At 43.3% G+C, this 24,020-nt stretch overlaps 1 long non-coding RNA gene and 1 pseudogene across 1 annotated transcript; both read left to right on the top strand.

Moving 5' to 3' along the window:
• The first annotated feature begins 5,182 nt into the window (after nucleotides 1–5,182).
• Nucleotides 5,183–8,292, top strand: LOC125960641 (uncharacterized). The gene is made up of 5 exons (XR_007470508.1): nucleotides 5,183–5,316; nucleotides 5,916–6,134; nucleotides 7,043–7,110; nucleotides 7,834–7,929; nucleotides 8,241–8,292. It is a non-coding gene; the product is annotated as an uncharacterized LOC125960641 (long non-coding RNA).
• A 1,948-nt stretch (nucleotides 8,293–10,240) lies between these two features.
• LOC125960638 (centrosomal protein of 78 kDa-like) overlaps nucleotides 10,241–24,020 on the top strand; it is a 32,766-nt pseudogene continuing 18,986 nt past the window's right edge.

Consider the following 24,020-nt stretch of genomic DNA (forward strand, 5'->3'; position numbering starts at 1 on the left):
GGGCATCTGGAATTTTGGGTTCCCATCATTTGTATATTTTATTTCATTTCATTTTTGCCTATGTACTATATTTGTCACATCCTTTTGAATCTTTAAAACTTTCTTTTTGTTTTAAATTTTAGAATATTCCATAATCTTCACCTACTTTTCATAAGGTGTTATCTGTTATGTTTATTCTATCTTGTGCTTCTCCTGGGTAAGACTTCTTTCTTTCCCTTTTTTTTTTGTTTTCTTCGGGGCCCTGCCTCATGTCTTGCAGGATCTTAGTTCCCTGACCTGGGATTGGACCCCAGGGCCCCAGCAGTGAAAGCATCATGTTCTAAATACTGGACTACCAGGGAAGTCCCAAGACTTCAGTTTTAAATGAATTCTTTCCCCACTCTAATTCATTCCTGGGATCAGTTTCATGTTTGGACATTAAAGCAACCTTGCATTGCCAGAATAAAGCTACTTTGATTCTGATATATGATTGTTTTACATACCATGGATACAGTTTGTGCTTCTCTTTACACATTTTGCATGCATGTTCAAAGGAGAAACTGGCCTGTGATTCTATTCTCGTAATATTCTTTATCGATTTTTTTGTTGCTTTTTTAAGATTCTATACTTTATGTTTTATTTATTTATTTTTGGCTGCATTGGGTCTTCATTGCTGCATGCGAGCTTTCTCTAGTTTCAGCGAGCGGGGGTCTATTCTTTGTTGCGGTGAGTAGGCTTCTCATTGCAGCCTTCTGACCCCATGGGCTTCTGACCCCATTCGTCAGTGCTACTTCAGGCCCTCACCCCTTCCCTTCTGACCCTGGGCGGTGAAATCCTGTTTCTGCGGCTGGCGTGCGGCAGAAAGTCAATGAGGCAAGAGTAGGCTTGGAGTATCCAAGGAGCAGAAAGGATGTCAGCGTGTGGAAAACAGAGCGAGCAAATTGGAGAGGAGAACGAAACAGTCAGAGAGGAAACAGAGGCCCAGATTTCTAGGTCTGTGGAGGCACTCTGAGGACTTTGCATTTTCTGTGAAGAAGCCACTGAAGAAATTTGAGTGACATGATCTGACTTATGTTTTAACAAGATCTCTCTGGATGCCACGCTGATTAGAGACTGTAGGAGAGCAAGGACAAGGCCCAGAAGACCAACAGTTGATTCAAAGAAATGATTACTCAAACATGGTCCCCCTCCTCAGTGAAGACGCAGAGCAGGAATTGGCAAATAATGGCCACGAATCAAATCAGGCTCTCAGCCTGGATCTGTGGGACTGTGAGCTAATAATGGTTCTCATGTTTAGAAAGCTTGTTGAAGAGGAAAGAGGAGGAGAAGCTACAGAAACTGTACATGGCCCACAAAGCCTAAGATATTTAAAATCCAGAAAATGCTTTCCAACACCTGACGTAAAGCATGTGGCTGGTAGGAGGTCCTCAACCAAATTTGGAAGAGGAATACATGAGTCAGTTAGTTCCTGAAAACACTGTAAAGTGATAGGTGTCAAGAAACATTTACCCCTTCACCCTTAACCTTCACAAATGATGCCAGTTCCATTGAGCTATTGAAAAATACATTCTGGCTTTCAGAAAAATAACCCAGAGGACATTTTCTCACATACGCAAGGTCATAAACAACTGTCAAGTGAAGTTGAAATAGCAACAAATCAAATAATAACAAAAAACATTTTTACTGATTTTTAAATCTTACAAAGCATTTTCATGTTCATTATCTAATTTAATCCTCAAATCAACGTCATGAGATAGTTATTATTTCCCCATTAGAAATGACCACATATGAAATCCTGAGTGATTGCTCAAGAAAAGCTGAAATCTTGAGTGTTACATCTATTAAGGCCATGGTTGGGTGTTTTCCCATGGGAACATTGGATGCTAAAATCCACAGGGATTTTCAGCTCAAGATGGCAGACTAGGAAATATATTTACTTTCTGTTCCTCCTGAAACCATATCCAAATAAAACTGTAGAAATACCAAAATTAATCAACCAATAAAAGCCAAGATATTCTGGAAGTCATCAACCACAGAAAGATTTCAACACATTTCGAGAAGGCAAACAATGAAATGGAGGAGCCATGAATAAAATAATGAAGAAAAAAAGGCTGAGCCTACGTAAGGTCTGCACAAAGTCACTCAGCTTTTGCTGAGCTCTGGTTATAGTAAAGGGCAGAGGAAGGAAGAGGGGCTGAAAACAAGGAGACAAACGTCATTTTAGGAAAAACACTTCATTTAATGAGCTCCAGGGAACACTCAGCCTGCTGCCATACTAACTCATGAATTACAATGGATTGTTGGCAAGCAAGACAAGAAAACAGGGAAGAAACAAAAGAAACAAAAATCAAGACACTGTTTCTAACTGAACTCTTCTCAAATGAGATCGAGGAATTATGGTTCAATGCCACAGCTGTAAATCATTTCTGCTCTTGGAGAGGTTACAAAGGGCTTATAATATTTCCCTTGTTTTCAGACAGAATTTAGGTCTGAGCAAAAGCTTTTGTGTCCTTCAACCCCAAAATTTATTGGGGATGGAAGCCCCGATTTGCTGGGACATACCATAAAAAGAATCTCATGAGCAGAGGGTCAAACTGATTTTGGAATATATGAATTATGCCCAGTGTGAGTTTCAATAGGTTTATATATATATATACATTTTTACTGATCTATATGATTTTGGGTTCTGAAACTTCTACATGTCACATGCATGATACATAACAGACACTGTCAGCCCCAGGAGGGAGAAAACACTCCAATGAAGCAAGCCAAAGAAACAAGTTTTAAGCAAGGTCAAGTGATGTGTAGATTGTTCAATTCCTACCTGTCATGCTGAAGCTTCCAGCTCCTGAATAACAACACATGCTTCCCTTGTCCTAGACAGCCAAGAGTACGTCTCCTCCCTTGGGCATAAGAATCCCTAGAGTTACATATGTGTAGTAAAGAGTGGACCCAGCTGTCATACTCACAATGACCAAATTGTGTTGATCGTACTTTATACCAATACATCGCTCCACGCTGAAGTTGCAATAAATGATATAGTTGCTTTCTAGACATGAATGAGACGCCTTACTGGATATACTCCAGGAAGGCCAGAGAAGCTGGCTTCTAATCCATACGGAACAATTCACTGGTGAATTTCTTTCAGGATAGCCCATGATTTATCTAGAGTATCATCTTTACATATCTGGATCCTTCAAATTAGACAAAGGGAAAATACGGGCTTCAAGCCTCAGTTAGAAATATGGAATGGTGCCATGCTGACAACTGGTGGTCCCTGACCTGTATCTTCTGAGATTAGAACACAGTGTGGTGGATGACCAATTCAGGCGTTGAACAAAAGAAGACCTCCTACAGGGCAGTGTAGCTGTTCGTTACAGGTATGGCACTTAGGGCTAAGTACCATAAGGACTACAAGAAAAAAAGAAAAACAAGTAACACATGAAGCATATACGATAAGGAGGCACCACAGTCCAGAGCACAAGCTCTGGAATCACACAGGCTTGGATCGAATCCCGGCTAAGCCACTACCATCTATATACCCTGAAGGACAGGCCAAGGGTTAAATGTTCTTTTACCAAATTTCAAACAAGAAGTGAAGAAAGAACCTATCTGCCAGGAAGGGACATCGTGGGCTGCAGCATCCAGTCGGATCAGGGCTCTGCATCTCCTGCTCAGAAACCTTGGCCACCTGGCTCATGGTCATGCTGGCAGCTGAGCAGCCCTGGAGAAGGCGATCCTGTCTCCAGGTCTCGCAGAGGAGCTGGGGAGGTCTCCGGACGAGGTGGCCCACACCCTGGTAAGCTCTGGCTGCCTCCTGCCCTCAGGTCTGAGCAGGCTCTGGCCTCTGGGCCCCGTGGTGGGGAAGGCCTGGCCGATACATACGCAGGGCTGAGGGGCCTGCAGAGCCAGTCCCCAGGCAGGGTGAGCTCTGGAGGAGGCTTCCACAGTCCCCAACAGTCTCCGCATGGTGGCCCATCTGGTGCCAAACACCTGCCACCCACAGCCAGAAGTCCCAGCCACTAGAAAGTCCAGAAGGGGCCCCGCCCTTTGCCTTTGGGCCGGGGTTAAGCCAGCAGCTGGGCTTGCATGTGACCCCTGCCTCACCCCCTGCCCCGCCCGCTCTTTCTCTGTGACACGTACAATGGATATGTCATAAAGCCAGGCAGAGCCAGTGCTATAAATTCAGAGGAGTTAGAATCTAGGAAGAGGCTCTCCCACTTTCACTCTCTGCTCTCAGATCAGGCAGGCAGTACCTCTAATATGGAAGCTATGGACACCACACCTCCTTCACACGCTGTCCTCTTCCATTCTGCTCCTGTTTTCCCCAGCACCCCATTTACGGCCCTGGCGGGCATCGGTGCTTCAGCAGGAAGCACGTCAGACCCTGAACCTATGGACACCACACCTCCTTCACACGCTATCATCTTCCATTCTGCTCCTGTTTTCCCCAGCACCCCATTTACGGCCCTGGCGGGCATCGGTGCTTCAGCAGGAAGCACGTCAGACCCCGAACCTATGGACACCACACCTCCTTCACACGCTGTCATCTTCCATTCTGCTCCTGTTTTCCCCAGCACCCCATTTACGGCCCTGGTGAGCATCGGTGGTTCAGCAGGAAGCATGTCAGACCCCGAACCTATGGACACCACACCTCCTTCACACGCTGTCATCTTCCATTCTGCTCCTGTTTTCCCCAGCACCCCATTTACGGCCCTGGTGAGCATCGGTGCTTCAGCAGGAAGAATGACAGACCCCGAACCTATGGACACCACACCACCTTCACACGCTGTCATCTTCCATTCTGCTCCTGTTTTCCCCAGCACCCCATTTACGGCCCTGGCGGGCATCGGTGCTTCAGCAGGAAGCACGTCAGACCCTGAACCTATGGACACCACACCTCCTTCACACGCTGTCATCTTCTATTCTGCTCCTGTTTTCTCCAGCAACCCATTTACGCCTTTGGTGGGCATCGGTGCCTCAGCAGTCAGCACCTCAGACCCCGAACCTATGGACACCACACCTCCTTCCCACGCTGTCATCTTCCATCCTGCTCCTCTTTACCCCAGCACCCCATTTACGGCTTAGGCCGGCACTGGTGCTTCAGCAGGCAGCACCTCTAACACCAAAGCTATGGACACCACACCTCCTTCCCAGGCTGTCATTTTCCAGTCTGCCCTGTCTCCAATAGAACCACTACCCATTTCACACCGCTGTTCCAAGTTCTGGGAACACACCACCCAGTGATAGCAATGCCTCAGCCCATGCCTCGACTCATTTACCTGCAACGTGAGCCAACAGACAGACCAACACTTCAAAGTTATGACAGAAAGTTGAGTAAGTTATACGCTTGGAATTTCATTTATTATTATTAACAAGCACAACTGTAGTGCTTAGACTATAACAAGTACTATTCTAAGGGCTTACCAAATATTAACTCACTTATTCCTCATAATGGCAACCCTAGAGGTAGGGAATATTCATAATGTTCACTTTTCTGGGGGCAACTGAGGCCCAGAGACGTTGAAGAGCTTGCCTAATGCCACACAGTAAGTAGGTGGCAAAACCCGGGATTAAAACCAGACCGTCTAGACTTTCATCACTTTGCTGTGTCACCGTACTATAAGTTGTGGTTAGGGAAGGAACTCAATTGACAAGACTCTGAACTAAAAGGAGAAGGGAGAAATGAGAAAATGAGTGATTCTAGAAACTAGAGTAGAGTTAGGCTCAGAAATTTCTGGTGATGAGACCCGGAAGAACGAGAACTTGGTTGGAATATTAACTTGGGGTAGTATCTGAATCCATGGAGAAATGGTTTTGCTTTCTGTAAAATTTAGAAAGGTCAGTTGGATGAAGATTAATGAAGACAAAAGTAGAAAGGAAAAGAAAAAGGTGCCTTAAGGGAGACATAACCGCTTCCCTCTACGTACCCACAGGTGGGGTCCTGTGGGAAAGGATGGAGCTCTCTCTACCAGGTTGGTCACCAGGCTGAACAAGGAGAAACATGGCAACCATTGTACTGGTTTTGATGATCTCTCCAAACCAAGGCTTCAGTTTCCAAGAACGACCTACGGTAGCATAACTAGTGTGTGTCACACATGCCACTAAGTGTGTTTCCACTCACACATTTTAATTGGAGAAATACTTCCTATGAGGTAGGCATTAGTTCCCTATGGCTGCTGTAACAAATGACTACAAATGTGCTTGCTTCTAACAAAACACACTTATTTTCTTATGGTTCTGGAAGACAGAGGTCCAAAACCAGTTTCCCTGGGCTGAAACCAGAAGTCGACAGGGCCATCCATCCTCCTTCTAGAGGCTCTAAGCGAGAATCTGTTTGTTTCCTCGCCAGCATTCCTTCACTTCCGGCCACATCAATGCAACCCCAACTTCGTCATCGCATTCTCTTTGGAGTACAAATTCCCTCTGCCTCTCTCTTACGAGAACACCAGTGGTTATATTTGGGCCCATCCAGGTAGTCCAGGAGAATCTTCCCATCTGAGAACCATTACTTTCATCCCACTGGCAAAGTGCCTTCTGCCATTTAAGGTGACATTCACAGGTTCTGGAGAGTAGAATGTGGACATTTGGGGGCAATGGTATTATTCAGTCTACTACAAGGTAGATACTATTATCTTTCTCAGATGTAGGAAATGACGTTTAGGGAAGTAGTTTGTCTCAGGTCTACAATTTCCAGAGTAGAGACTTAAATTCTGCCACTGACACTTTAGGACACACCCTAAACAACTTGAATCTGTGTCCTTAACTACTGCATAATCCTTGGTTAAGAGTCACACTTAGGTATCAAGACCCAATTGAATACAACACAAGTACTGTCTCCTCTTTCACTATGTTTGCCTGGTGTACTGATGAATCTTGCCCAGAGCAGAAGAGTTCAGAAAACTGTTATGCAGGTTTACGAAGAGAAAGCATTTACTGTTTGACGTGCCCGGAGTAACGGAAGGCTTTTTCAAATAAAATATGCCACCAAATAGTCAAGTGTCACAACAGAGGTAACCCCGTGGGAGTCACGAGGAGACTAAAATTATCTCCAATTGTGCAGGAGAGAAAAGTTTCACTGAAGGCAGGTGTAGTTCAGCCAAGCCCTACAGCACAGAAGTAGGAATGTGGGTATGTACGAATGGGAAACACTTTAATGCAGAATGGATGAGAAATATGCATTCGACCTATTCTAAAACAACTGGCTTATTAACTCAGTAAATCGATTTAGTCAGTCAAACTAGCTTTAGCTGATTACTTATCCAGGGAATAGCTGTTTAGAGTAATTTTTGTCATAGAACAGTAAATAAAATGGTTGAACTATAGCTTTAGGCTTGCTAAGTGAAATAGATTGCTCTAGATGATTTTCAAGTGACTTACTTGGTAGTACTCACGAAATTGGGGGTTAACAATTGCTTAAGAAAACAAAGAGAATTGATTTTAAATAAAGTACTTACTGTGTGAACTATCTGTTCAGTAGCTCATGTTAAATGGATGTTTATAATCCCCATTGGACAACCAACTACTTTTTTACAAATGGCAATGTGAATTGCTCTCGCATAAACTATAGCAATGACCACCTATCTAATTTGTTGTCCAAACCAGAAATCTTCTAACAATACTGGTGTCCTAATAAAAATAAGCACGAAGGGAACACACACTGGGTGTCTCCCGTGTGCCTGTGCATGCATCTATATCTCACTGAAGCCCCATAACAGCCCCCAAGAGAGGGACTCTGAGTGTCCCCATGCTGCTTGTGGAGAAACAGGCACAGGAAGGTTCAATAGTCTATCTACCTAATATCACACAGAGGGTGGGAGAGCCCGTTTTTAAACCACCTGCCTCCAATTCCAGGTGCCAGGAGCCAGACTCAGCCTACAGCTGTCTTCTGCTCGCCTGGAGGTGAAACAAGGTGTCATGATTAGTCAAATCCCGTCTTCACTCATCAAGGTAGTCCTCCAAGTAGCATGTAGCATAAGCAATAAGATGTTTGTCCCGTGATCGTCCAGGAACTTGGAATCAGCTGTGCCTGGTTAGGCTGAGCTGGTTTAGAGTGGAGAGGACCACAGATCTTCCACCCGGGCAAGTGCCTTTTGACCTCCTGCCATCAGAGGGCCGAAAACTCCAGCCTGAGAATGTGCTGAGGCCTGTAGCCTAGTTACGCCAGCTCAGAACAATGATGAGCACACGTTTTTCCAATCACCTTTCCTCATGCTCCCCATGCCTCATACTGCCCTGCTTCTTTATTCTTTATCCCACAGATATCCAAAGCCCCTTGCCTTTGGGGAGGCGGATTTGAGACCTATTGTCACGTCACATCCTCGCTTGGCTGCCCTGTGAATAAACCTCCTTTTTGCTGCAAACCTCAGCATTTCAGTGTTTTGGCTTGCTGCGCCTCAGAAAGAATGGTTGGGAGCAGTGGTACAGGACCCTTGCATGTGAGGGAAGCTGGTTCCTAGTAGTCACATTGCGGATGTTTTCTCCTCTCGGGGTGGGGGTGGGGCAGACATCCTGCTCTTCCGGAAAGGGAGAAACACAGGTGCCAAACCCTTGCCCTCAGCGTCACCGTCACCTAGGAGCTTGTTAGAAGCACAGAATCCAGGCCCCACCCAGAACTACTGAATACCAGCCTGCATTTAACAAGATCCCCAAGAGAGGCATACCCATATTAAAGTTGGAGAGGCACCAAGCTGTCATCGTCTTCTCCGCAGCTAATGAAAACGAAGCAAAGATTCATCCCGAGCCGACTCTGCCTCAGTCACCTGGATATCCCATGAGCTCATTTAATCCTCCCCAGAACCTGCAAATGAGACTGAGGGTCAGAGTGGTCTAGCACCCAAGGTTCCATAAAAGAACATGACCAAGGCTCACTGGAGCCCAGACTTCCAAAAAAGAAGGCCCCTGAGCACAGCATGGCACCACCGCAGCCCAAACCGTGGGCCTCGAGGGTAGGCCAGTCTCCCCACGCAGAGTTCACACCATTCGACAGATGCCCACAGCAGACCACAAGGCAATATGAGAAGTAACTTCTGATTGTGGAATCTCTGAATTTTGAGATTTAAAGAAAAAAATCTGTTTTCGGGGGATGGTTAAAACAGCTCTACCAAGCGGTAAAGAGAGGGCATCTGAAGGCTCTTTCTGGACTTAGAATTTAATGCCTACTTATTGAGAAATGCTCCGTGCATTTGCTCAGCCCTACGTCAAGATGAAGTTCTCTGTGCCCTAGAAGCTTAGGTTCTAAAATGGCCACAGAAGTGGGTGAGACCTAAAAAATGCCAGAACAATGCAACGGCCTTAATCAGACTGTCTTTGCTTTGCCTTGCTTACAAGTCACTGACTTTAAACTGAATATGGTGTCATGTCTTTATGTTTCTTGAAGCTTTTTTTTTTCCAAAAGATCATATAAAGATTTTCTTCCATGGTAAGACTTTTATATTGTATTTTTCTTAAACTGGACTGTGGCACATTTACCCTCCATCAGATGATTGCTTATAACTCACCTTGCTTTGTTAAGAATACCGCTAGAGGCTTCTATGTCCCTACTAAAAAAAATACATTTTCAGGCCCATTCAAACCAATGAAAATCCAAGTTTTCAAAGCACAAGATAATGAAAATTCTCTCGCTCCATGTCTTTTACTACTTTTAATCTGTTTACAGACCCTATGTGTGTCAGATGAAAGGTAATGTAGTGGGAATTGACATCGTATGACAGCATTCCATACAGGTAAGACTTGATCCAATTTCTCAAAAAGTTGGACACATTTACTGCCTCTATGACATCTCTAGGGTGTGTGAAAGAAAAAAAAGAGGCCTGTACAATACATACAAACAGGGAAACCTTATAAATAATGTATGGGGAGCAATGTAATATCTGTAACGGAACTACTCATTTCGAAAGACAACACTGTCACCAAGTGTCCCCTCACCAAAACTGACTGGGAATTTTTATGGGTCACCAAACCAGAGGTGGAGATTTATAGGAACCTGAGATGTTTGAAAAATGGTTTTGGACGTCCTCCTCGAGGAAGGCAACAAGAGCCATCCCAAATTGCAAAAATGGCTCCAGGTTGACTCCTTGTGTCCTCACTCTTTGTAATGTAACATTCCAACTTCTCCCATCAAGAGGCAGAGTTGATTTCCCCACCCTTAAAGTTAGGTGACTTGCCATGGCCAATAGAAGGCAGCAGAAACGATGGTGCGCCAGCTCAGAACTAGGTCCCACGATGCTTCTACTCTCCCTCTCGGAGCCCTGCTACCCCCATGAACACAAGCCCCAGTTACTCGCTGGGACATAAGAGGCATGTGGCCCCGTCAGTCCCCCGGCCCGGCTACAGCCAGCCCACAGCTGACCCCACAGGGGTAGCAGCAATTCCAGCCATGATAAGCAGGGTTGTGAGGAAGAATTAAGTGCATAAGCGTATGCTATAATTTATAAACCACTCTGTCAACCTACGACATTATTTTTCAAAAGCATTTTTGTTATTTTGAATCCCTGCGTGGACATATTGAAAACAGCACTCCAATGATTGCTGGAGAGCAAAGGATGCAACCTGAAATTGAGAGTAAAATATATTAGTTTATCCAGATTCACATATTTGTATAAATTACTAGAAAATCATCTGAAGAAAAACAGACCCCAAAGAAAAAACAGTCCAGGGTCAGCTGGGGAGTGGCTGTGTTTGGGAAAGTGGTCACACCAGGGACTCTTCAACAGGAATGGTAATGTTTCACTTCACACAGTGGCTGGAGGACACAGGAGTGTCTGCGATGTTATAATGTGAGCACGTTGCATGTAAAAGCCACTGCTGACCACATCTAGGGGATCTGATGCGTGGGAGCTGGTAGTGGGTGGAGGGATCCAGAAGGTGGTGGTACAAGAGGAACGTTGTACACGTAACGCCTAAGGCCTGACCAGAGGACGACCACTGTTCTAGAAACTGGACACAAATCCAACTTCTACGGCCAATCTTGGAAGACAAACTGAGGCATATTTAAAGTTTTAACACTTTATGTGAGCAAAAATAGATTCAGTTCAGGCACCACAAAGCGGAAGAGGTGAGGAGCACTCCAGCCACAGGAGCTGCAGAGATGTTTATTTTAAAAGGGCAGAAGCAAAGCAAGGAAATGACTGATTTGCTATGGCTTTAACGCCTAGTTGGTGGTTTGTGACTGGTTGTCCTCAGCGGTTTTCGTCACCCTGAGGCGTTGACAGGCTTAGATTTTGGTTGGTTTACGTAAGCAGCCGCATCACTAGAGCCACTGCTGTCTAACGGCCTCCTTGCAGGGTTAATTTACTGACACCAATCGTCTGAGTCCTTCCTCTCACTCAGTCACTTCACTTCCTACGCCTCAGTTTCTCCTCTGTAAAGTGGATATTCAGTAGTAAATTCTCGGAGTTGTCAGTACAAATAAATAAACAAAGTGATTATTAGTAACCACGATCATGTCCTGAATGCACGGAACACGTCACCGTTTGCCAACCACCGTGTCAAGTCAGCAGAAACTACAGAAATTAAGGGCTCTCCGCAGAAATTCACACACCCGCGCACCAGGTAACGGACCACAGGCAAACGTTCACTCAGCCTTTCCTGTGTCCCTCACGAAGTGCACACTCTCTCCTGGGCGGCGCGAGCACAGACACTTAGTGGGAGTTTACTTTTAAAATGCGCTGATACAATCATGTCTCACTTTTGTTTGGATCAGTCAGCAAACGCGTTTTCGAAACCCCAAATTCTCCACACCTCCTACCTTTCGCGCCGTCCTAGTCTCGAAGTTTCCACCACTACTCCTCAAGCCGGGTCCCCTTGGGAGGCGGGGCTGCGTGCTGGCGCACAGGGCGTGCGCTGACGTCCTCGAGCCCCGCCCCCAAGGGCCCGCCCGGAAGTTTAAACCGCCGCGCCGCGTCTCGCGGGGCGTTGAGGCCGGCGCCAACAGCCGGCGATGCGGGGTCACGGGGTCGTGGCATGGAGGGGGCCGGCGTAGCTGGGGCCCGTGGCCCTGCGTCTTCCGCCTGCTACGTGGGTCCTGCCCACGCTGCGGCGCCGCAGCCGCCGGGCGGTGGGCGCCCGAGGGGCCGGGAGGCGAGCAGGGACCGCCAGGCGGCTGTGGGCATCGTGTCCGCAGCCAGCGTCCCCGAGGCCACGCTCCGGCCATGATCACTCGGTGAAGCTGCGCCGCGACAGCGTGGCCGACTTCTGGCGCTGTGAGGAGCTGTGTGCGCTGCAGGACTCGCTGCCTCTGCCCGCCGGTCGCGCTTCCCTGCGGGAGGGCTGCTGGACTTCAACGCCGACCGCCTCCGTGGGGTTGACTGGACGCCGCTCTTGAGCACCCTCTGCCCGTGATCTGTATCCAGAGTTTCTTCCAGCCACGGCTTGGCGAGACAGGTTTGTAGTTCCCGCTTCCAGGGGCCCTCATGTGGGCGCTGAGAAGCGGGGTTTTAGATGGTGCAAGGTGGTGGGTGGGCTCTAGAACCGGTGCCCAGTGCCCGGGTGTGCGTGCACTAGACGGGGCGTGCGGCTTAGGACCCCTGCCAGCTCGGTGACCCCGGCCGAGTGCTTTAAGGCTTCTAGGTCTCAGTGTTCTCATCTGTAGCATGGGCTTAACAGGACCCACTCTCTGTGGAGGTTACAAGGTCTCACTCTGTTAATGCTTGTAGACTCTACAATGTAGAACACTTAGCACAGTTTGGAGCGTCGTTAATGGTTGCACAGATGTTACCTGGTGTGTTGAATGACTTTGCCTGGTACAGACCAAAGCGATTAGGAAATTGATATATCCCAGCTTCATCTCCTTTCCATTCAAACAGGGCTCAGGAAAAAGAAATTTTTTTCAATAGTATCCTATAGTGGAAAGAGCACCAGTGTGAAGGCAGCTTAGGGTTTGAATTCCAGGGCTTATGCTCTCTGTGGCCTGGGCAGGTTTCTTTTGCGCTACAATCCCCACACTTGTAAAATGACATTAAAAACCACTCTTTCTGTGGGTTCTTAGAATTAATTAAGCAGGTTATGTGTGTAAAGTATCCTGGTACTTGAATGAGTTGTCAGAACCAAGGGCTGCTGGAGACGACGCTTCTGCCCTAGGTAAGCTCCCCTTCTACTGGGTGGCAAGTAAACACAAGCACAGTAGTCAGTGTTCTGGAAGAAGTGAGTTCTGGTGCTACAAAGCATAGAATCTCTTTTTTCTTTAATTTAATTTTTATTTTATATTGGAGTATAGTTGATTTACAATATTGTGTTAGTTTCAGGTGTACAGCAAAGTGATTCAGTTATACATATATCCATTCCTTTTCAGATTCTTTTCCCGTACAGTTTGTTACAGGATATGGAGTAGAGTTCCCTGTGCTATGCAGTAGGTCCTTGTTGATTATCTATTTTATATATAGTCGTGTGTATATGTTATTCCCAAACTCCTAATGTATCCCTCCCCGCCATCTTTCCCCTTTGCAGAGCACAGAATCTTGGAAGGGAAAGTTCAGGGTAGGCTCTTGGAGGAGGTGCCATCCTTTCTAAGGATATGTAGAAGCTCCTGGGGTGGCAGGAGGGAGCAGTGTGTGTCAAAGTTTGAGAAATATAAAAAAATATGGCAAAACTCAGGTACAGGACTGGAACTCAGGGTTTGGGAAAGCAATGAGAGTTGATACTGGAAACCTAGTGGGGCCCCACAGAAAGGGGCCTTGTTTGTCATGTCAGAAGTTTGGATGTTTATCCTGAAGGCTGTGGGAAACACCAAAGAACAGTGAAATGGAATTCTGGTTTAGAGGCTCACTGGGACCTCCATGTGGAAGGCAGTTGATTGGGTGCAGTGTGAATTGTAATCAAAGGGTCCCACTTAAGTTATAAAAGGTGGGACTGGATTTTGCAGATCTGAGAGAGAATGGGTGAGGCCTGGTGACCAGTTAGAAAAGGGAGGGCAGCAAGTGTGGGTGACAGTTTACAGCTGCATCTTTTTGTGAGATACAGAGCACAGTAGCGAGGGATTGGAGGTGGGGAGAGGATCTTACTTGATCTTCAGTGCTTTAGAGGGGCCTGGTAGAGGGGCCAGGTCTGGGCCCAAGATACAGATCTGGGCTTTCTGGAAGGACAGGTGTTTGAAGGCATGGGAGAGACTTAGGTTATCCACAAGAATATCCAAAGAGTCATAGGTCTGAGAGTTTTTTAAGTGGGTATATTTGAGGATGTTTATAAGCTGAGAGAAAGTAGCTAGCAGAGGAAGGGTGTGAAGATCTAGGAAAGGAAATGATTGTTCATTTGTTTTCGAAAAGCTGAATACTTATCGTGTGCCTGGCCCTTTACTAGGATCTGGGGTTCACACCATCTGTTCTCTCTCCTGCAAAGACAGTTCAATTCATCCCCTGGTGAACAGAAGTCAGATTATTCTTTGCATCCCATTCAGGTGTAAGAACTGTTCTGTACCTCTGAAGGGACTTTACTTAAGCAGAGTAATAAGTTAGAAATCAAAAGAAATTAGAGCTGGAAGGGACCTTAAAGGCCACTGTACTTAATTTTGCCACATATTTTACATTGAATGTAACAAAAATTTATTGTTGAGCCCATTCTCTTCAGAGTTCCTTCACTGAACTTCCTTTATGTCTTGCATCCAGTGGGGCTAGCTTGTAGATTTTGGCCTCCTCTTAAATTTGCTTCTTCATCCATATTACATTTTGCCCAGACTATGGCAGAAACTCCTGGGTGGTTTCGCAGCTCCTGGGCTCAGCTCCTCTAAGTTCATCTGCCTACTCGGGTTGAGTGATCTTGTAACATAAAAAGCTATGCTTAAAATAATGCTGCTAATGGCTTGCCCACACAGAGTTAGTGCATACTAGCCACGCAGCGTTTGCCCTGCCTAGAGGCGTGTAGTCTGAACTGTGCTGGGCCAAGCCTCATGGGGCTCTTTTTTTTTTTTTTTTTTTGCGGTATGCGGGCCTCTCACTGTTGTGACCTCTCCAGTTGCGGAGCACAGGCTCCGCACGCACAGGCTCAGCGGCCATGGCTCACGGACCTAGCCGCTCCGTGGCATGTGGGATCTTCCCAGACCGGGGCACGAACCCGTGTCCCCTGCATCGGCAGGTGGACTCTCAACCACTGCGCCACCAGGGAAGCCCTGTCATGGCGTTCTTTGGCCCTGAGGAAGGGGAACTTTTTGGGATCACTTCCTTTGTCTAATTGGTCCTTCAGCAGCGGGGCGCCTTTTTCTAATCAGCGGAGGCACCCTTACTCAGCTAGTGGTAGTCCCAGGCCTCGTCACCTGTGGGATAAAAGCCATGCTCTCTCCCAGGCTTGCTTCTGCCAGCTCCTCTATTTGCCTTTGTGTCTCTTCTCACACTTGGACCCCTGGCCTTTAGTCGTCCCCACCTGAAGTATTTACAGTGCCCAGCAGGAGTCAGGCTTGAGTGTCTTTTCACAGATGTTCCCTCTGCAGTTAATGCACCTCCTACTCCAACTCTGCATAGCCTCATCTTTCTAGATTCTACTTCAGGGTTCTCATGAAGCTGTCACTTAGATATAACTTTTTGCCTCCATAGGTACCTCTGTGCATAAAGGTTATGTTTATTTATCTCATGTGATTGAAATTTTGAGTTTATACATCTTCCTCCTTAATGAAGGCTTTAAGGGCAGGAGTCGTTTCTAATCCTTAGCACAGAGCAGATGCTTTTTTTCTTTTTATTTAGGTGCTTTTTAATGATGATAAAATGTATGGTTTAAACCACTCATTTTACAATATTTTTGCTTTAGGTTGTGACAGAAATGAAGTTTACAGAAGTCGTGTTCCTGCGATAAGAAATAAAGATGTGACCTTCCAGTTGTGTAGAGCTCATGAAGGCTGTGTAAGTGCATCGGGTGCGCTAAGGAACCTGGAGCTAAGTGGGCTAGTTCTGAGAGAGAGAGACTTAGCTATGTTAACAAAAGTAAGCCTTCATTGTGTCCTGCCAACCTTTGATAGTTGCTTTTGGGGCAAACTAAAGCAATAAAATTTAAAACTGTTCCTCCCCATTAAAGGGATTGAATATTTGGCCACTTTGGTGAACCTGTGTCTTGCGAATTGTCCAGTTGGAGACGGAGGTTTCGAAAGTGAGTTTCAGTCTTGTTTAAGTCTCTTCCCATCGGACTGGTCTCGTGATTTCCTACACACCATGTCTGTCTACCTTTTCCTGTCTACCTTTTCTTGGTGTTGTGCATGCGTGGATTGTCTCCTGTACCTGCTCAAACCTTGGTCCATTCTCATTTGTACCATGGAAGTTTGTCATGCTGGATACTGTCAGAATTAATCTTACTTAAGTTTGTGTTAAGCCACAAACCACACGTTTTGTATATTTCCTGTTTTTCGTGTTTCTTTATATTTTTATGGTTTCTCTTCAAGAAATATTATGGGACGGGAAATAGCAAGATGTAAAGAGCAAAAAAGTCATCATTCTCTTTAAATTGTTAGAACATCTATCTGCAATCATAATTATAATGCACTGTGGTATGTGTTCAAATAGGAAATATATGTAACGTCCCGTAGGAGCAGCAAACTCAGTGGTGTTGGTGAGGGTGTATGATGGACCTAATCACAAAGCAGTGATTCTTGATTGGGGTCCTGAAACATTAGTGTACGTTCCCTGTGTCCATTAGTGGTCTGAAGGGGTAAGGAAGCCTGCCTTTCAATTTGAGGAAACAGAGGGTTTGAGGTCCTCCCTCTTCTATTGCTCTAGTATACTGCATAGCAGCTAATAAAATACTGGGTTTATAGTTGACATTTAAATCGCTGATTGATCATCAAGGTTGGCATGTATCATTGGAACTGAAAATCGGAAGAGTCTTATGCTCTTTAGGTTTTTCTTTTTTTTCCTTTGTCTCAAAAGTATGTAGTACTTTACTGAGTGGTTGGTAAGAAAGTTTGCAGTATCCAGTGTATTCAGTTTTAGTACTAAATAGAATTAAACTGTTGCTGTAAACTGGAATAACTTTGTTACTGACAAGCTTTAGAATGCATCAGTTCATCAATTACCTGTTTGGGAAGATTGTAGTTAATGATTTTAAGAATGTGGCTGTAAACCTCCAATTGACTCAAGAAAAGCAAATAAGTCAAGATTGACAAACGTATAGGCTCTTCATCTTACTGTGTGTGTGGGGTTTTTTTTTCCTTTTAGTTATTTGGCAAGGTGTAAAGAACTCTATCACTCTTAAGACAGTAAACTTCACGGGGTATAATCTGACATGGCAGGGAGCAGATTACATGGCCAGGATCTTAAAGGTGATTTTATGTTTAAACTTTCATGAAAACATATGTGATTGAAGCACATTAATACATTGACACAGATGGCAGTTAATTTTTGTCTTTTGATACCTGTGAGTGCATCTTTCGTTTTGTTGAAAGAATAAGACCAGTTTTCAGTTTGGGTTTCTACCATTTAGTAAAGATAGTCCACTTAATTTTAGAAATAGGAGATTTAATATATAATACATAATAATACTTCTATGTATTTTTAGTTACTGAAAACATTGATTGTGATGCTGTGAAGAAACTATTATAGTTTATAATAGTCTTCAAGATTTAATTTAGTCTTCAAGACTAAATTATAGTCTTCAAGATTTAAATGAATCAAGTGTCTATTAGCTGCTGTAGTTTATAAACTAATAAACATCACTACATCGGCAACTTGTAAATACAGTTTTTAAACTAATGCCTTAACAACTTTACAGTGGTTATAATTACTGTATTGAGGCCTAAGTTATTTAATAATTTGACATGAAGTCTTTTTAATAGTTTGGTGGTGCAGATCAGGGATAGGTAAACTATGGCTGGTGGGCCAGATCCGGCCCGTCGCCTGATTTTGTAAAGATTTTGTAAAGTTTTTTGGAACATAGTGGAACCCATTGTTTACATGGTAGCTATGGCTACTTTCAGCCTACGCCAGTGGGGTTGAGTAGTTGCAACAGAAACTGTATAGCCCACAAAGCTGGAAATGTTTAAATTTAGATTTTAGAAATTGAAAAATTCTTTGAGCCTATACAGGGCAAGTCCATTGACCCCTCGGGTAGAGAACAGTCAAGAACTTGGGTGCCGAAGCCAAATGGTCTAGGTTCAAATTCCCTTTCTCCCTTTTCATAGCTAGTGACCATGGACAAATCACTTAACGTCTATGCCTCGTTGTGAGGTTTAAATGAACTCATTTGTATAAATAGTGCTTGGCACATACTAAGCACTGTGTAAGTGATTGCTGTTATTTCTGCTTGGAGCTTTTATAAGCCATTGTTAATAGGAAAATGACACTAATGATTTTGCTTTTTTTTTTTTTTTTTTATTTTTTTTATTTTTTTAAACATCTTTATTGGAGTATAATTGCTTTAAAATGGTATGTTAGTTTCAGCTTCACAACAAAATGAATCAGTTATATATACACATATGTTCCCATATCTCTTCCCGCTTGCATCTCCCTCCCTCCCACCCTCCCTATCCCACCCCTCCAGGCGGTCACAAAGCCCCGAGCTGATCTCCCTGTGCTATGCGGCTGCTTCCCACTAGCTATCTACCTTACGTTTGGTAGTGTATATATGTCCATGCCTCTTTATCGCTTTGTCACCGTTTACCCTTCCCCCTCCCCATAGCCTCAAGTCCATTCTCTAGTAAGTCTGTGTCTTTATTCCTGATTCACCCCTAGGTTTTTCATGACATTTTTTTTTCTTAAATTCCATATATATGTGTTAGCATACGGTATTTGTCTCTCTCTTTCTGACTTACTTCACTCTGTATGACAGACTCTAGGTCTATCCACCTCATTACAAATAGCTCAATTTCGTCTCTTTTTATGGCTGAGTAATATTCCATTGTATATATGTGCCACATCTTCTTTATCCATTCATCCGATGATGGACACTTAGGTTGTTTCCATCTCTGGGCTATTGTAAATAGAGCTGCAATGAACATTTTGGTACATGACTCTTTTTGAATTATGGTTTTCTCAGGGTATATGCCCAGTAGTGGGATTGCTGGGTCATATGGTAGTTCTATTTGTAGCTTTTTAAGGAACCTCCATAGTGTTCTCCACAGTGGCTGTATCAATTTACATTCCCACCAACAGTGTAAGAGGGTTCCCTTTTCTCCACACCCTCTCCAGCATTTATTGTTTCTAGATTTTTTGATGATGGCCATTCTGACTGGTGTGAGATGATATCTCATTGTCGTTTTGATTTGCATTTCTCTCATGATTAGTGATGTTGAGCATTCTTTCATGTGTTTGTTGGCACTCTGTATATCTTCTTTGGAGAAATGTCTATTTAGGTCTTCTGCCCATTTTTGGATTGGGTTGTTTGTTTTTTTGTTATTAAGCTGCATGAGCTGCTTGTAAATTTTGGAGATTAATCCTTTGTCAGTTGCTTCATTTGCAAATATTTTCTCCCATTCTGAGGGTTGTCTTTTTGTCTTCTTTATGGTTTCCTTTGCTGTGCAAAAGCTTTTAAGTTTCATTAGGTCCCATTTGTTTACTCTTGTTTTTATTTCCATTTCTCTAGGAGGTGGGTCAAAAAGGACCTTGCTGTGATTTATGTCATAGAGTGTTCTGCCTATGTTTTCCTCTAAGAGTTGGATAGTTTCTGGCCTTACATTTAGGTCTTTAATCCATTTTGAGCTTATTTTTGTGTATGGTGTTAGGGAGTGATCTAATTTCATACTTTTACATGTAGCTGTCCAGTTTTCCCAGCACCACTTATTGAATAGGCTGTCCTTTCTCCACTGTACATTTCTGCCTCCTTTGTCAAAGATAAGGTGACCATATGTGCGTGGGTTTATCTCTGGGCTTTCTATCCTGTTCCATTGATCTATATTTCTGTTTTTGTGCCAGTACCATACTGTCTTGATTACTGTAGCTTTGTAGTATAGTCTGAAGTCAGGAAGCCTGATTCCTCCAGCTCCATTTTTCGTTCTCAAGATTGCTTTGGCTATTCGGGGTCTTTTGTGTTTCCATACAAATTGTGAAATTTTTTGTTCTAGTTCTGTGAAAAATGCCAGTGGTAGTTTCATAGGGATTGTATTGAATCTGTAGATTGCTTTGGGTAGTAGAGTCATTTTCACAATGTTGATTCTTCCAATCCAAGAACATGGTATATCTCTCCATCTATTTGTATCATTTTTAATTTCTTTCATCAGTGTCTTATAATTTTCTGCATACAGGTCTTTTGTCTCCTTAGGTAGGTTTATTCCTAGATATTTTATTCTTTTTGTTGCAATGGTAAATGGGAGTGTTTTCTTGATTTCACTTTCAGATTTTTCATCCTTAGTGTATAGGAATGCCAGAGATTTCTGTGCATTAATTTTGTATCCTGCTACTTTACCAAATTCATTGATTAGCTCTAGTAGTTTTCTGGTAGCATCTTTAGGATTCTCTATGTATAGGATCATGTCATCTGCAAAGAGTGACAGCTTTACTTCTTCTTTTCCGATTTGGATTCCTTTTATTTCCTTTTCTTCTCTGATTGCTGTGGCTAAAACTTCCAAAACTATGTTGAATAAGAGTGGTGAGAGTGGGCAACCTTGTCTTGTTCCTGATCTTAGTGGAAATGCTTTCAGTTTTTCACCACTAATGATTTTGCTTTTAGAGTGTCAAAGGCACTTTGAGTCTTTTATGTTTTCAAGAATGTAACAAGACTTTTTTGATTTAAAGTCAGTGTTCCCTGTTACCAAAATTGATTTTATGAATATAAAGAATTGAATGTCTTTAAGACAAGACTTGTGGTTAAATATCAAACCATTATCTTCCCAAGGCACATCAAACTGGCTGTGCATAGTCCAGGCCTCTGAAGTTTGTGTCCACACCCTAGGTAGCATGTAAGATCCATTTTGTAAATATAGTTTTAAAAATAATGCCTGGGACTTCCCTGGCGGTCCAGCAGTTAACACTCTGCGCTCCCAATGCAGGGGGCCTGTGTTCGATCCCTGCTCAAGGAACTAGATCCCACATGCAATAATTAAAAGATCCGGCAGGCCGCAACTAAAGACCCGGCACAGCCAAACAAAGAAACAAATAAATAAATAAATACTTTTTAAAAATAAATAAAATTCAATAATGCCTTAGGAGTTAGGAAAAGAAAATATTAGAACCTATTTAGCTTTGTATCATTTAAAAATATCTGTGTAGTTTATAATGTACCTAAATTATATGTATAGAACTTTGTGTATATAATTTGTTAAAAAATAAGATGCATATTAAAAAGTTTTCTTATGGGTTGCCCAGTCAGGTGTTTGGAGACCATTGGAGGACAGAATGATGAAATTTAGAGCCTCAGCAATGATAGAATTTAGAATCAATTCCCTGACTTAGAAGATAAGGAAAATAATTCTTAGACTGTAATTGAGTTATCCAACTTTACATAACTGTTCAAAAACAGGTCATCCAGTGGCTGGAATCTAATCACTGACCGACTAGAATGTGGGTCACTGGACTCGTAAAGCAGAACTGACTGTTTAATTTCTCAGCTTGATTCTCCTGGCATATATGCGTGATATGTGTGTGGGTAAATCTCTGACATAATAAGCCATGCTCAGTAGGCACATCCTGTTTCCTTATTGAAGCATCTTAATTTCATCCCATTAGATCTTTGAAGTATCAGACTACCAGAAGGCATGAAGAAACCTGAGCTGAGAGTCTTCGTTCCAGGAGACCTGATCTTGACTGTATGCCTGGTTTGAGGCGCATCGCTCTGAACTGCAACAAGCTCGTTGGTGACCTGGGTGCTCGTGCTTTTGCAGAATCTCTTAGTGAGGATTTATGGCTTGGAGGTAAATTCTTAAATTGAAAATACTGAATTTTTAATGTAATATATGCTTAGCTTTTGGCATGATACTGTTGTGATAGGACTTTTTTTAAGGCCTCATTTTTCTGATAGCTTTTATGTTGCTTTTAAACTTTCTCTAAGAGTTACATATATTCTTTACAGAAAATACAGAGTAACAAGAGAAAAATTACCTATAAATTTAACACCCAGACATAATCACTGTTCATTTTGGTGTATATATTCTCAGTCTTTTTATTGTTTTCTATAAATATATTTGTACACTTAGGGATTACAAAAATAGAATTGTAGTATACTTGCTATTTCATATTCCTGCTTTTTTCATTTAATGAGGTATCATGTAGTGTTCCATCATATTGATGTCCTATAATCAGTTCTTTGCAATTAGATTGAGACAGTTTGCTTTTCCATGTCAGAAACAATGTGAATACGTTGTATATACATCTCTGTGTCCATCGGGCTTACTTCTGTAGAATAAGGTACTGCAAGTGGAATGACTAAGTGTGACATATTTTTAAGACTTTTCATACACATTGCCAAATTACCACCCAGAAAGGCTATGCCAATGTGTAGTCCACCCCAAGAGTGGATGTGAATGAAGCCTGCCTCTCACAAACACTGGCTGGTAGCACTTTTAAAAAACTGTAAGACTACAAAAATGAGTACCTCTCCCTTTTTTATGCAAGTGGGATTACTCCAAATTTTATAACTTTTTTCAGTTAATTCAGTATGACCATCTTAGCAAGTCAGTAAATTTGCATCTTTTTTCTTTTTTTGTGGTACGCGGGCCTCTCACTGTTGTGGCCTCTCCCGTTGCGGAGCACAGGCTCCGGACGCGCAGGCTCAGCGGGAATGGCTCACGGGCCCAGCCGCTCCGCGGCATGTGGGATCTTCCTGGACCAGGGCACGAACCCGTGTCCCCTGCATCAGCAGACGGACTCTCAACCAGTGCGCCACCAGGGAAGCCTTACTGCATCATTTTTTTTGTGACCCTTCAGTGTTCCATTATATGAATATGCCACAGTGCACATAGCTTATCCGATCTTGTATAAAAGGTATGTCCAGTTTTTCAGTTACAAAAAGTACTCTGATATATATCCTTACCTATATCTCTGACTATTTCTTTTGGATCAAAAGGGTTATAGACATTTTAAAGACTTCTCTTACAGAATCTTGGCTTAATCTGATAGGAGAATAACCACATTTTGTTTTATTTTGTATTCATTTGATTTACTGGTGAGTTTTACTGGCTGTTTGTATTCATTTGGCTAGTTGGTTAATTACACCGGGCGTCCCTTCTTCTGTAGTGACAGTTTGTAAGGGTTGTATCATATGCTGTTAGATCCATATGTCTGACTTGCTATTTCTGTATGTCATGGGGCGTTGAAAGACTCTAGTTATTTTAATGTGATGGTCCACTCAACACTTAAATGACTCATGATAGTTTCCTCTCATGTAATATTTTTAAATACCTGTGCTTTTGCGATGATCCCTTTTGATTAAATGAGTAGGTTGTTCAGCCCCAGAACTACTAGAATTCATGATCATTTGTTCTGGTTTTTGTCTGACCTTTTACTGCGAGAGTTCTTGACCATCATACTTTTCATGATAGGTTTTTAGTGTGTATTCTCTATACACACGTTGTTTGAATTTGTTAATTGTTTGTATCCTAGAAAACAGTACTTTTCTAATGTTGTACTTCCCTTATGGTTTGAGCAGATAATTCACTGATTAAAGTGATTTATACTTGTAAATTGTTCTTATCTCTACTCTGAATAGAGGTGAACCTAGATACTAAGCCTGCTTCCACCAAGAGCATTATTTGCTTCTTGTGCAACCTCTGAATTCTTGCAAGGAGTACTTTATTCATTTGTCAGTTTCACAAGTAATTTTTTTAATACCTTCTGTGTGCCAGATACGGGTTTAGGCACTACTGATAAAGCAGTGAACCAGACAGACAAAAGTCTTGCCCTCATGGAGCTTACATTCTAGTGAAGGAGTTCAGATAGAAATTAGTAAAGAGATAAGTAATATAATTTTAGAGAGTAGGAAGTGCAAAAATATCTAAATGTAAGAAGAGGGAGGGGGGGCAGGTAGGACTCCATTGGACAGGTTAGTTAGGGGCCAGCTTCACTGGAGAAGTGGCATTTGAATGGAGACCTGAATGAAGAGAGGAGCAAGCCATGGAAGATCTGGGGTAAGCACATTCCAGGACAAGGGGGCAATGAGTATGCAGGCATGTAGGTGGGTGGAGTATTTAAGGAAAAGCAAGA

This window comes from Orcinus orca, chromosome 12 (assembly GCF_937001465.1).
Source record: "Orcinus orca chromosome 12, mOrcOrc1.1, whole genome shotgun sequence".
Lineage (NCBI taxonomy): Eukaryota > Metazoa > Chordata > Mammalia > Artiodactyla > Delphinidae > Orcinus > Orcinus orca.